General features: G+C 63.7%; 4 non-coding genes across 4 annotated transcripts; all 4 read left to right on the forward strand.

Moving 5' to 3' along the window:
* Positions 1 to 1,141: 1,141 nt before the first annotated feature.
* On the forward strand, positions 1,142 to 1,260 carry LOC142875094 (5S ribosomal RNA). The gene has a single exon (XR_012922619.1). It is a non-coding gene; the product is annotated as a 5S ribosomal RNA (ribosomal RNA).
* A 3,500-nt stretch (positions 1,261 to 4,760) lies between these two features.
* On the forward strand, positions 4,761 to 4,879 carry LOC142875027 (5S ribosomal RNA). The gene has a single exon (XR_012922605.1). It is a non-coding gene; the product is annotated as a 5S ribosomal RNA (ribosomal RNA).
* Positions 4,880 to 8,384: 3,505 nt separating this feature from the next.
* On the forward strand, positions 8,385 to 8,503 carry LOC142875106 (5S ribosomal RNA). Its single transcript, XR_012922620.1, has one exon. It is a non-coding gene; the product is annotated as a 5S ribosomal RNA (ribosomal RNA).
* A 3,506-nt stretch (positions 8,504 to 12,009) lies between these two features.
* LOC142875119 (5S ribosomal RNA) lies at positions 12,010 to 12,128 on the forward strand. Its single transcript, XR_012922624.1, has one exon. It is a non-coding gene; the product is annotated as a 5S ribosomal RNA (ribosomal RNA).
* Positions 12,129 to 12,150: the final 22 nt, after the last annotated feature.

Raw genomic sequence — 12,150 nt, forward strand, 5'->3', positions numbered from 1 at the left:
ACACACACCCGAGTGCAGGTGTCTTCTGCACAGACTGCGGGCCTCGCTCTTCTGAATGCCGCTAGCTCGCCACCCACCCACGGGTGAACCTGGTCAGGGTACTTTCTCTCGGGGGCAGACTCTGATCCTGGCGGGCTACCGGTGTTTCTGTTTGCTCGTTTCTTTCTTCCATTTCGGGAAAGGCTTCCTTACTGGGTGTGGAAATCTCCTATGCCTTTCCTCGCCTATTCTGTCAGCTTTAAAATTCTCTTTCAGTTGCCACCCTCACAGATGGATTAGGAAACTCTTTCCGGTGCACTCATTAGTGAAATGACCTCAATGAAGCTGGAATCCAATATCTAATCGCCGATTTTTAGCGAGTCCACACGCCAGGGTGGTCGGGGTCCAATGCAGCCCCGGCCAGGCCCAGGCCCCTTGGACCGGGCCACAGGAGGACACAGAGGAGGGTCCCGGCCCCCACGGTCGCGTTGCCGGCAGTTCTCCAAGGGCTTGGGCGTTTTCCAGAGGTAGGAGATGGAGGGGACTGATTTCTTCAGCGCCCCACAAACCACGCCACCCCACCCATGGGACACATCCCTAGAGAGAGAGAGAGACGCCCCATACACTCGCTCCCCTCCCCCATGCGCAGTGCCCCAGCCCGGGCCCGGGGGAATAGGCGGCAGCCCACCCACAGGGTGGGGGGCGCAGCTGAAAGGGGTTGTCGGGGAGGGCGGCCCCTGCCTGGGGTCAAAGGGCGGGCGACCCGCGCGTGCGCAATCGGCGGCGGCGGCGGCGGTGGGGGCGGCCACGAGCTGGGGGTGGGGGGCGGGTAGGTGAAGGAGGCTGGAAGGTCTCCACCTTGGCGAGTCCAGCAGTGGAGGCGCATCTTGTGTGAGTGTGAGTGAGTGAGTGTGAGTGTGAGTGTGTGTGTGTGTGTGTGTGTATAGAGAGACAGCCCCCCACCCCGGCCCGCCGCTCCCTGCCCGCCCCGCCCCGCCCCGCCTGTCACCCCCGTCCCACGGAGCCCGCCGGACCCGGCCGGTGAACTCAACAGGCCCGGCCCGGCGCCGGTCAGCGCCGGCGCGGGGCCTGGGGCGGGAGGAGGCGGCGGGGAAGCGCAGAGAGGCTCGGCTTCTTGAGCGGGGCAGGGGCGCCCTCCGCCGTCTAGGGCCACACCACCCTGAACGCGCCCGATCTCGTCTGGTCTCGGAAGCTAAGCAGGGTCGGGCCTGGTTAGTACTTGGATGGGAGACCGCCTGGGAATACCGGGTGCCGTAGGCTTCTTCTTCTTTTTTTTTTTGTTTTGCCTCTTGTTCTGTCCCCTTTCTGGGAGCGAGGCGGCGGCCCGGGGTGGGGGTCACCCCCACCCTCAGCGCCCGCCGCGGTGCCTGGCGCCCCAGCCCGCACCGTGGGGCCTCCTCTTGTCCCAAGCCGCGACACCGCCGTCACGCGGCAGCATGCGTGGCTTCTGGACTGTCAGGTCTCAGACCAAAGGTCTGCTCTGTGGGAACCGACACGCTGGAGGAAACCTTGAGAGTCTGAGAGGGGAGGGAGTTCCAGAAGAAGGCCAGGATGTCATTTTGAGGGAGTATGTGACCAGAACTCGTCCCGTTGCTTTTGGGGTTCTATGGGCTACACGTAGGAATCTTTGGTGGTGGCACCTGATGTTGGGGGATCCGGAGTCACACCCAGACCTGCTCCACAGGCCTCCTTTTACTTTTCTCTTCGGATTCATTATTTTTAAAAAGTGTCTCTTATCTCTATGATTGCATTTTCTTTTCTCTCTCTTTTCAAGCAGATGATGGGAGTCCAAGTATTAAGGTGACATGTGTTGCCCGTGCCCCCCTCCCCCCTGTGTTCTTATTCATTTACCTCTGATGTTGTTGCAGCGTATTGTGGGGGTACCAATGTTAAGGTCGGGTACGTTGCCCTCTCCCAGCCTCCCCCCTCGGGTCAGAGCCTCAAGTGCGCCCATCCCCCAGTCGGTGCGCACCCACCCCATTCCTAATGGAGGTGTATGCCCATCCCCTCCCCCCACCCGCCCGACACCCACCCGATGAAGGTGATTCCTCTGTGTCCACTTAGGTGTCCATCGGTTCGTACCCATTTGCTGGTGAGCGCGAGCACGTGGTGCTCGTGTGTCCATTCTTGGGCTACCTGGCTTACTGGAACGGGTTCCAGCTCTGGCCAGGAGAACCACGAGAGGTGCCCTCTCACCGCTGCTCCTCCTAGCTGAATAGCACTCCGTGGTGTCCACGCGCCACATTTCATTTACGCACTCGTGGGTCGCTGGGCACTCGGGTCGCTTCCAGGTCTTTGCGATTGTGACTTGTGCCCTGACTCTAACCCTAACCCTTACCCAGCCCGTCTCCTCCTCGGCCCCTGCCTGACTGACTCCTTCCCGCCCGGCCTGTCACCTGTCACCGTCCTCTGCCCCTGCCTGACACGCTCCTCCCCGCCCGGGCCGTCACCGTCCTCGGCCCCTGCCTGACGGGGCTCCTCCGTCGCCTGGGCCTTCCAAGGGCTTGGTGTGGACGCTGGTTCCAGGACGCCCTCCCAGGAACCCGGTAGCAGGGCGGCCGCAGCGTCTCGCGCCACCCAACCGTCCGCCGGCCGGCGGCCGGCGCTAAGTGGCCTGCGGGGGACGTGCCCCCACTGTGGGGCGGGCGCCCAGCCTGGTGTCTTCTCTGAGGCCCCGTGGCTGCTTTTCCCCCCCGCAAGGGGAGAGCCGCGGAGGTGGGGACCGCCTCCTCGTGGGGACGTACACCCGGCTCTCCACGTCGGATTCCGGGGCTCTCTGTCCTGCCAGAAGGCCCAGCTGGCCTGCGGGTCCTTAGAGTGGCAAAAACATCCGAAAACTGAGATTGAGGGTCCGGTGGTTGTCTGCACTTTTGTGCTGGGCACCCCAGGGAGGCCCGGGGGCTGGCTGGACAACGCGGTCTGCTGGGCAGGGGGGGGGGTGTGGAGGAGCAACTGATGCCCTTTGCACTTTGGGTAGCAAGTGTCTGAGGTGTCTCTGAGCCCTGCGCCATGTCGGGGGGGTGGGGGTGGGAGGTCGGGGGGGTGGAGGAGCAGGAGGAGGAGGAGGAGGAGGTGGGAAGGGCCGTGGCCTGCAGTCGTGTTCCCGGGGTGGCTTCTTCCACAGGCTGCTTGGCCTGGGCTCCCTGCACCTGGGCCTTTGGAGGACTGGCCCTGTGCTTGCCAACGCTTCCCCTGCAGGGACCCAGAGCTGGGAGGTTGCACCTCTCAGCCCTGGGTCGGGCAGAGCCCCAGCGGGCCATGCCCACAACCTCTCTCAGCACGGGTCCCCCAGATGGCTCCTTTGGGACCAGGATTCTCTTGCGGGTGACTCTTTAAGGTCTGGCCCCTGGATGGAGGGGCACCAGGAGTAGAGGAGCAGGAAGGGGAAGCGGGTGGCCATGCGAGGGGACACTTTCAGGCCAAGTCCCAGCTTCAGCCTGATCCTCCTGGGAACCCCGGGGTGTACGTCACACCTCCTGGTTGTCCCGCTCTGAGACAAGGAGCCGGGCTTCGCATTCCCCCAGCAGCCAGTCGTGGGCTGAGGACACCTGGGGCGTTGGGAACTCCCTGGCTTCTCCTTGGCTTAACATCTGGAGCTGCTTGTGAATCGTGCCGCCACACACACCCGAGTGCAGGTGTCTTCTGCACAGACTGCGGGCCTCGCTCTTCTGAATGCCGCTAGCTCGCCACCCACCCACGGGTGAACCTGGTCAGGGTACTTTCTCTCGGGGGCAGACTCTGATCCTGGCGGGCTACCGGTGTTTCTGTTTGCTCGTTTCTTTCTTCCATTTCGGGAAAGGCTTCCTTACTGGGTGTGGAAATCTCCTATGCCTTTCCTCGCCTATTCTGTCAGCTTTAAAATTCTCTTTCAGTTGCCACCCTCACAGATGGATTAGGAAACTCTTTCCGGTGCACTCATTAGTGAAATGACCTCAATGAAGCTGGAATCCAATATCTAATCGCCGATTTTTAGCGAGTCCACACGCCAGGGAGGTCGGGGTCCAATGCAGCCCCGGCCAGGCCCAGGCCCCTTGGACCGGGCCACAGGAGGACACAGAGGAGGGTCCCGGCCCCCACGGTCGCGTTGCCGGCAGTTCTCCAAGGGCTTGGGCGTTTTCCAGAGGTAGGAGATGGAGGGGACTGATTTCTTCAGCGCCCCACAAACCACGCCACCCCACCCATGGGACACATCCCTAGAGAGAGAGAGAGACGCCCCATACACTCGCTCCCCTCCCCCATGCGCAGTGCCCCAGCCCGGGCCCGGGGGAATAGGCGGCAGCCCACCCACAGGGTGGGGGGCGCAGCTGAAAGGGGTTGTCGGGGAGGGCGGCCCCTGCCTGGGGTCAAAGGGCGGGCGACCCGCGCGTGCGCAATCGGCGGCGGCGGCGGCGGCGGCGGTGGGGGCGGCCACGAGCTGGGGGTGGGGGGCGGGTAGGTGAAGGAGGCTGGAAGGTCTCCACCTTGGCGAGTCCAGCAGTGGAGGCGCATCTTGTGTGAGTGTGAGTGTGAATGTGTGTGTGTGTGTGTGTGTGTGTGTGTGTATAGAGAGACAGCCCCCCACCCCGGCCCGCCGCTCCCTGCCCGCCCCGCCCCGCCCCGCCTGTCACCCCCGTCCCACGGAGCCCGCCGGACCCGGCCGGTGAACTCAACAGGCCCGGCCCGGCGCCGGTCAGCGCCGGCGCGGGGCCTGGGGCGGGAGGAGGCGGCGGGGAAGCGCAGAGAGGCTCGGCTTCTTGAGCGGGGCAGGGGCGCCCTCCGCCGTCTAGGGCCACACCACCCTGAACGCGCCCGATCTCGTCTGGTCTCGGAAGCTAAGCAGGGTCAGGCCTGGTTAGTACTTGGATGGGAGACCGCCTGGGAATACCGGGTGCCGTAGGCTTCTTCTTTTTTTTTTTTTGTTTTGCCTCTTGTTCTGTCCCCTTTCTGGGAGCGAGGCGGCGGCCCGGGGTGGGGGTCACCCCCACCCTCAGCGCCCGCCGCGGTGCCTGGCGCCCCAGCCCGCACCGTGGGGCCTCCTCTTGTCCCAAGCCGCGACACCGCCGTCACGCGGCAGCATGCGTGGCTTCTGGACTGTCAGGTCTCAGACCAAAGGTCTGCTCTGTGGGAACCGACACGCTGGAGGAAACCTTGAGAGTCTGAGAGGGGAGGGAGTTCCAGAAGAAGGCCAGGATGTCATTTTGAGGGAGTATGTGACCAGAACTCGTCCCGTTGCTTTTGGGGTTCTATGGGCTACACGTAGGAATCTTTGGTGGTGGCACCTGATGTTGGGGGATCCGGAGTCACACCCAGACCTGCTCCACAGGCCTCCTTTGACTTTTCTCTTCGGATTCATTATTTTTAAAAAGTGTCTCTTATCTCTATGATTGCATTTTCTTTTCTCTCTCTTTTCAAGCAGATGATGGGAGTCCAAGTATTAAGGTGACATGTGTTGCCCGTGCCCCCCTCCCCCCTGTGTTCTTATTCATTTACCTCTCATGTTGTTGCAGCGTATTGTGGGGGTACCAATGTTAAGGTCGGGTACGTTGCCCTCTCCCAGCCTCCCCCCTCGGGTCAGAGCCTCAAGTGCGCCCATCCCCCAGTCGGTGCGCACCCACCCCATTCCTAATGGAGGTGTATGCCCATCCCCTCCCCCCACCCGCCCGACACCCACCCGATGAAGGTGATTCCTCTGTGTCCACTTAGGTGTCCATCGGTTCGTACCCATTTGCTGGTGAGCGCGAGCACGTGGTGCTCGTGTGTCCATTCTTGGGCTACCTGGCTTACTGGAACGGGTTCCAGCTCTGGCCAGGAGAACCACGAGAGGTGCCCTCTCACCGCTGCTCCTCCTAGCTGAATAGCACTCCGTGGTGTCCACGCGCCACATTTCATTTACGCACTCGTGGGTCGCTGGGCACTCGGGTCGCTTCCAGGTCTTTGCGATTGTGACTTGTGCCCTGACTCTAACCCTAACCCTTACCCAGCCCGTCTCCTCCTCGGCCCCTGCCTGACTGACTCCTTCCCGCCCGGCCTGTCACCTGTCACCGTCCTCTGCCCCTGCCTGACACGCTCCTCCCCGCCCGGGCCGTCACCGTCCTCGGCCCCTGCCTGACGGGGCTCCTCCGTCGCCTGGGCCTTCCAAGGGCTTGGTGTGGACGCTGGTTCCAGGACGCCCTCCCAGGAACCCGGTAGCAGGGCGGCCGCAGCGTCTCGCGCCACCCAACCGTCCGCCGGCCGGCGGCCGGCGCTAAGTGGCCTGCGGGGGACGTGCCCCCACTGTGGGGCGGGCGCCCAGCCTGGTGTCTTCTCTGAGGCCCCGTGGCTGCTTTTCCCCCCCGCAAGGGGAGAGCCGCGGAGGTGGGGACCGCCTCCTCGTGGGGACGTACACCCGGCTCTCCACGTCGGATTCCGGGGCTCTCTGTCCTGCCAGAAGGCCCAGCTGGCCTGCGGGTCCTTAGAGTGGCAAAAACATCCGAAAACTGAGATTGAGGGTCCGGTGGTTGTCTGCACTTTTGTGCTGGGCACCCCAGGGAGGCCCGGGGGCTGGCTGGACAACGCGGTCTGCTGGGCAGGGGGGGGGGTGTGGAGGAGCAACTGATGCCCTTTGCACTTTGGGTAGCAAGTGTCTGAGGTGTCTCTGAGCCCTGCGCCATGTCGGGGGGGTGGGGGTGGGAGGTCGGGGGGGTGGAGGAGCAGGAGGAGGAGGAGGAGGAGGTGGGAAGGGCCGTGGCCTGCAGTCGTGTTCCCGGGGTGGCTTCTTCCACAGGCTGCTTGGCCTGGGCTCCCTGCACCTGGGCCTTTGGAGGACTGGCCCTGTGCTTGCCAACGCTTCCCCTGCAGGGACCCAGAGCTGGGAGGTTGCACCTCTCAGCCCTGGGTCGGGCAGAGCCCCAGCGGGCCATGCCCACAACCTCTCTCAGCACGGGTCCCCCAGAAGGCTCCTTTGGGACCAGGATTCTCTTGCGGGTGACTCTTTAAGGTCTGGCCCCTGGATGGAGGGGCACCAGGAGTAGAGGAGCAGGAAGGGGAAGCGGGTGGCCATGCGAGGGGACACTTTCAGGCCAAGTCCCAGCTTCAGCCTGATCCTCCTGGGAACCCCGGGGTGTACGTCACACCTCCTGGTTGTCCCGCTCTGAGACAAGGAGCCGGGCTTCGCATTCCCCCAGCAGCCAGTCGTGGGCTGAGGACACCTGGGGCGTTGGGAACTCCCTGGCTTCTCCTTGGCTTAACATCTGGAGCTGCTTGTGAATCGTGCCGCCACACACACCCGAGTGCAGGTGTCTTCTGCACAGACTGCGGGCCTCGCTCTTCTGAATGCCGCTAGCTCGCCACCCACCCACGGGTGAACCTGGTCAGGGTACTTTCTCTCGGGGGCAGACTCTGATCCTGGCGGGCTACCGGTGTTTCTGTTTGCTCGTTTCTTTCTTCCATTTCGGGAAAGGCTTCTTTACTGGGTGTGGAAATCTCCTATGCCTTTCCTCGCCTATTCTGTCAGCTTTAAAATTCTCTTTCAGTTGCCACCCTCACAGATGGATTAGGAAACTCTTTCCGGTGCACTCATTAGTGAAATGACCTCAATGAAGCTGGAATCCAATATCTAATCGCCGATTTTTAGCGAGTCCACACGCCAGGGTGGTCGGGGTCCAATGCAGCCCCGGCCAGGCCCAGGCCCCTTGGACCGGGCCACAGGAGGACACAGAGGAGGGTCCCGGCCCCCACGGTCGCGTTGCCGGCAGTTCTCCAAGGGCTTGGGCGTTTTCCAGAGGTAGGAGATGGAGGGGACTGATTTCTTCAGCGCCCCACAAACCACGCCACCCCACCCATGGGACACATCCCTAGAGAGAGAGAGAGACGCCCCATACACTCGCTCCCCTCCCCCATGCGCAGTGCCCCAGCCCGGGCCCGGGGGAATAGGCGGCAGCCCACCCACAGGGTGGGGGGCGCAGCTGAAAGGGGTTGTCGGGGAGGGCGGCCCCTGCCTGGGGTCAAAGGGCGGGCGACCCGCGCGTGCGCAATCGGCGGCGGCGGCGGCGGTGGGGGCGGCCACGAGCTGGGGGTGGGGGGCGGGTAGGTGAAGGAGGCTGGAAGGTCTCCACCTTGGCGAGTCCAGCAGTGGAGGCGCATCTTGTGTGAGTGTGAGTGAGTGAGTGTGAGTGTGAGTGTGTGTGTGTGTGTGTGTGTGTGTGTGTATAGAGAGACAGCCCCCCACCCCGGCCCGCCGCTCCCTGCCCGCCCCGCCCCGCCCCGCCTGTCACCCCCGTCCCACGGAGCCCGCCGGACCCGGCCGGTGAACTCAACAGGCCCGGCCCGGCGCCGGTCAGCGCCGGCGCGGGGCCTGGGGCGGGAGGAGGCGGCGGGGAAGCGCAGAGAGGCTCGGCTTCTTGAGCGGGGCAGGGGCGCCCTCCGCCGTCTAGGGCCACACCACCCTGAACGCGCCCGATCTCGTCTGGTCTCGGAAGCTAAGCAGGGTCGGGCCTGGTTAGTACTTGGATGGGAGACCGCCTGGGAATACCGGGTGCCGTAGGCTTCTTCTTCTTTTTTTTTTTGTTTTGCCTCTTGTTCTGTCCCCTTTCTGGGAGCGAGGCGGCGGCCCGGGGTGGGGGTCACCCCCACCCTCAGCGCCCGCCGCGGTGCCTGGCGCCCCAGCCCGCACCGTGGGGCCTCCTCTTGTCCCAAGCCGCGACACCGCCGTCACGCGGCAGCATGCGTGGCTTCTGGACTGTCAGGTCTCAGACCAAAGGTCTGCTCTGTGGGAACCGACACGCTGGAGGAAACCTTGAGAGTCTGAGAGGGGAGGGAGTTCCAGAAGAAGGCCAGGATGTCATTTTGAGGGAGTATGTGACCAGAACTCGTCCCGTTGCTTTTGGGGTTCTATGGGCTACACGTAGGAATCTTTGGTGGTGGCACCTGATGTTGGGGGATCCGGAGTCACACCCAGACCTGCTCCACAGGCCTCCTTTTACTTTTCTCTTCGGATTCATTATTTTTAAAAAGTGTCTCTTATCTCTATGATTGCATTTTCTTTTCTCTCTCTTTTCAAGCAGATGATGGGAGTCCAAGTATTAAGGTGACATGTGTTGCCCGTGCCCCCCTCCCCCCTGTGTTGTTATTCATTTACCTCTGATGTTGTTGCAGCGTATTGTGGGGGTACCAATGTTAAGGTCGGGTACGTTGCCCTCTCCCAGCCTCCCCCCTCGGGTCAGAGCCTCAAGTGCGCCCATCCCCCAGTCGGTGCGCACCCACCCCATTCCTAATGGAGGTGTATGCCCATCCCCTCCCCCCACCCGCCCGACACCCACCCGATGAAGGTGATTCCTCTGTGTCCACTTAGGTGTCCATCGGTTCGTACCCATTTGCTGGTGAGCGCGAGCACGTGGTGCTCGTGTGTCCATTCTTGGGCTACCTGGCTTACTGGAACGGGTTCCAGCTCTGGCCAGGAGAACCACGAGAGGTGCCCTCTCACCGCTGCTCCTCCTAGCTGAATAGCACTCCGTGGTGTCCACGCGCCACATTTCATTTACGCACTCGTGGGTCGCTGGGCACTCGGGTCGCTTCCAGGTCTTTGCGATTGTGACTTGTGCCCTGACTCTAACCCTAACCCTTACCCAGCCCGTCTCCTCCTCGGCCCCTGCCTGACTGACTCCTTCCCGCCCGGCCTGTCACCTGTCACCGTCCTCTGCCCCTGCCTGACACGCTCCTCCCCGCCCGGGCCGTCACCGTCCTCGGCCCCTGCCTGACGGGGCTCCTCCGTCGCCTGGGCCTTCCAAGGGCTTGGTGTGGACGCTGGTTCCAGGACGCCCTCCCAGGAACCCGGTAGCAGGGCGGCCGCAGCGTCTCGCGCCACCCAACCGTCCGCCGGCCGGCGGCCGGCGCTAAGTGGCCTGCGGGGGACGTGCCCCCACTGTGGGGCGGGCGCCCAGCCTGGTGTCTTCTCTGAGGCCCCGTGGCTGCTTTTCCCCCCCGCAAGGGGAGAGCCGCGGAGGTGGGGACCGCCTCCTCGTGGGGACGTACACCCGGCTCTCCACGTCGGATTCCGGGGCTCTCTGTCCTGCCAGAAGGCCCAGCTGGCCTGCGGGTCCTTAGAGTGGCAAAAACATCCGAAAACTGAGATTGAGGGTCCGGTGGTTGTCTGCACTTTTGTGCTGGGCACCCCAGGGAGGCCCGGGGGCTGGCTGGACAACGCGGTCTGCTGGGCAGGGGGGGGGGTGTGGAGGAGCAACTGATGCCCTTTGCACTTTGGGTAGCAAGTGTCTGAGGTGTCTCTGAGCCCTGCGCCATGTCGGGGGGGTGGGGGTGGGAGGTCGGGGGGGTGGAGGAGCAGGAGGAGGAGGAGGAGGAGGTGGGAAGGGCCGTGGCCTGCAGTCGTGTTCCCGGGGTGGCTTCTTCCACAGGCTGCTTGGCCTGGGCTCCCTGCACCTGGGCCTTTGGAGGACTGGCCCTGTGCTTGCCAACGCTTCCCCTGCAGGGACCCAGAGCTGGGAGGTTGCACCTCTCAGCCCTGGGTCGGGCAGAGCCCCAGCGGGCCATGCCCACAACCTCTCTCAGCACGGGTCCCCCAGAAGGCTCCTTTGGGACCAGGATTCTCTTGCGGGTGACTCTTTAAGGTCTGGCCCCTGGATGGAGGGGCACCAGGAGTAGAGGAGCAGGAAGGGGAAGCGGGTGGCCATGCGAGGGGACACTTTCAGGCCAAGTCCCAGCTTCAGCCTGATCCTCCTGGGAACCCCGGGGTGTACGTCACACCTCCTGGTTGTCCCGCTCTGAGACAAGGAGCCGGGCTTCGCATTCCCCCAGCAGCCAGTCGTGGGCTGAGGACACCTGGGGCGTTGGGAACTCCCTGGCTTCTCCTTGGCTTAACATCTGGAGCTGCTTGTGAATCGTGCCGCCACACACACCCGAGTGCAGGTGTCTTCTGCACAGACTGCGGGCCTCGCTCTTCTGAATGCCGCTAGCTCGCCACCCACCCACGGGTGAACCTGGTCAGGGTACTTTCTCTCGGGGGCAGACTCTGATCCTGGCGGGCTACCGGTGTTTCTGTTTGCTCGTTTCTTTCTTCCATTTCGGGAAAGGCTTCTTTACTGGGTGTGGAAATCTCCTATGCCTTTCCTCGCCTATTCTGTCAGCTTTAAAATTCTCTTTCAGTTGCCACCCTCACAGATGGATTAGGAAACTCTTTCCGGTGCACTCATTAGTGAAATGACCTCAATGAAGCTGGAATCCAATATCTAATCGCCGATTTTTAGCGAGTCCACACGCCAGGGTGGTCGGGGTCCAATGCAGCCCCGGCCAGGCCCAGGCCCCTTGGACCGGGCCACAGGAGGACACAGAGGAGGGTCCCGGCCCCCACGGTCGCGTTGCCGGCAGTTCTCCAAGGGCTTGGGCGTTTTCCAGAGGTAGGAGATGGAGGGGACTGATTTCTTCAGCGCCCCACAAACCACGCCACCCCACCCATGGGACACATCCCTAGAGAGAGAGAGAGACGCCCCATACACTCGCTCCCCTCCCCCATGCGCAGTGCCCCAGCCCGGGCCCGGGGGAATAGGCGGCAGCCCACCCACAGGGTGGGGGGCGCAGCTGAAAGGGGTTGTCGGGGAGGGCGGCCCCTGCCTGGGGTCAAAGGGCGGGCGACCCGCGCGTGCGCAATCGGCGGCGGCGGCGGCGGTGGGGGCGGCCACGAGCTGGGGGTGGGGGGCGGGTAGGTGAAGGAGGCTGGAAGGTCTCCACCTTGGCGAGTCCAGCAGTGGAGGCGCATCTTGTGTGAGTGTGAGTGAGTGAGTGTGAGTGTGAGTGTGTGTGTGTGTGTGTGTGTGTGTGTGTATAGAGAGACAGCCCCCCACCCCGGCCCGCCGCTCCCTGCCCGCCCCGCCCCGCCCCGCCTGTCACCCCCGTCCCACGGAGCCCGCCGGACCCGGCCGGTGAACTCAACAGGCCCGGCCCGGCGCCGGTCAGCGCCGGCGCGGGGCCTGGGGCGGGAGGAGGCGGCGGGGAAGCGCAGAGAGGCTCGGCTTCTTGAGCGGGGCAGGGGCGCCCTCCGCCGTCTAGGGCCACACCACCCTGAACGCGCCCGATCTCGTCTGGTCTCGGAAGCTAAGCAGGGTCGGGCCTGGTTAGTACTTGGATGGGAGACCGCCTGGGAATACCGGGTGCCGTAGGCTTCTTCTTCTTTTTTTTTTTGTT

This window comes from Microcebus murinus, chromosome 13 (genome assembly GCF_040939455.1).
Source record: "Microcebus murinus isolate Inina chromosome 13, M.murinus_Inina_mat1.0, whole genome shotgun sequence".
Classification (NCBI taxonomy): domain Eukaryota; kingdom Metazoa; phylum Chordata; class Mammalia; order Primates; family Cheirogaleidae; genus Microcebus; species Microcebus murinus.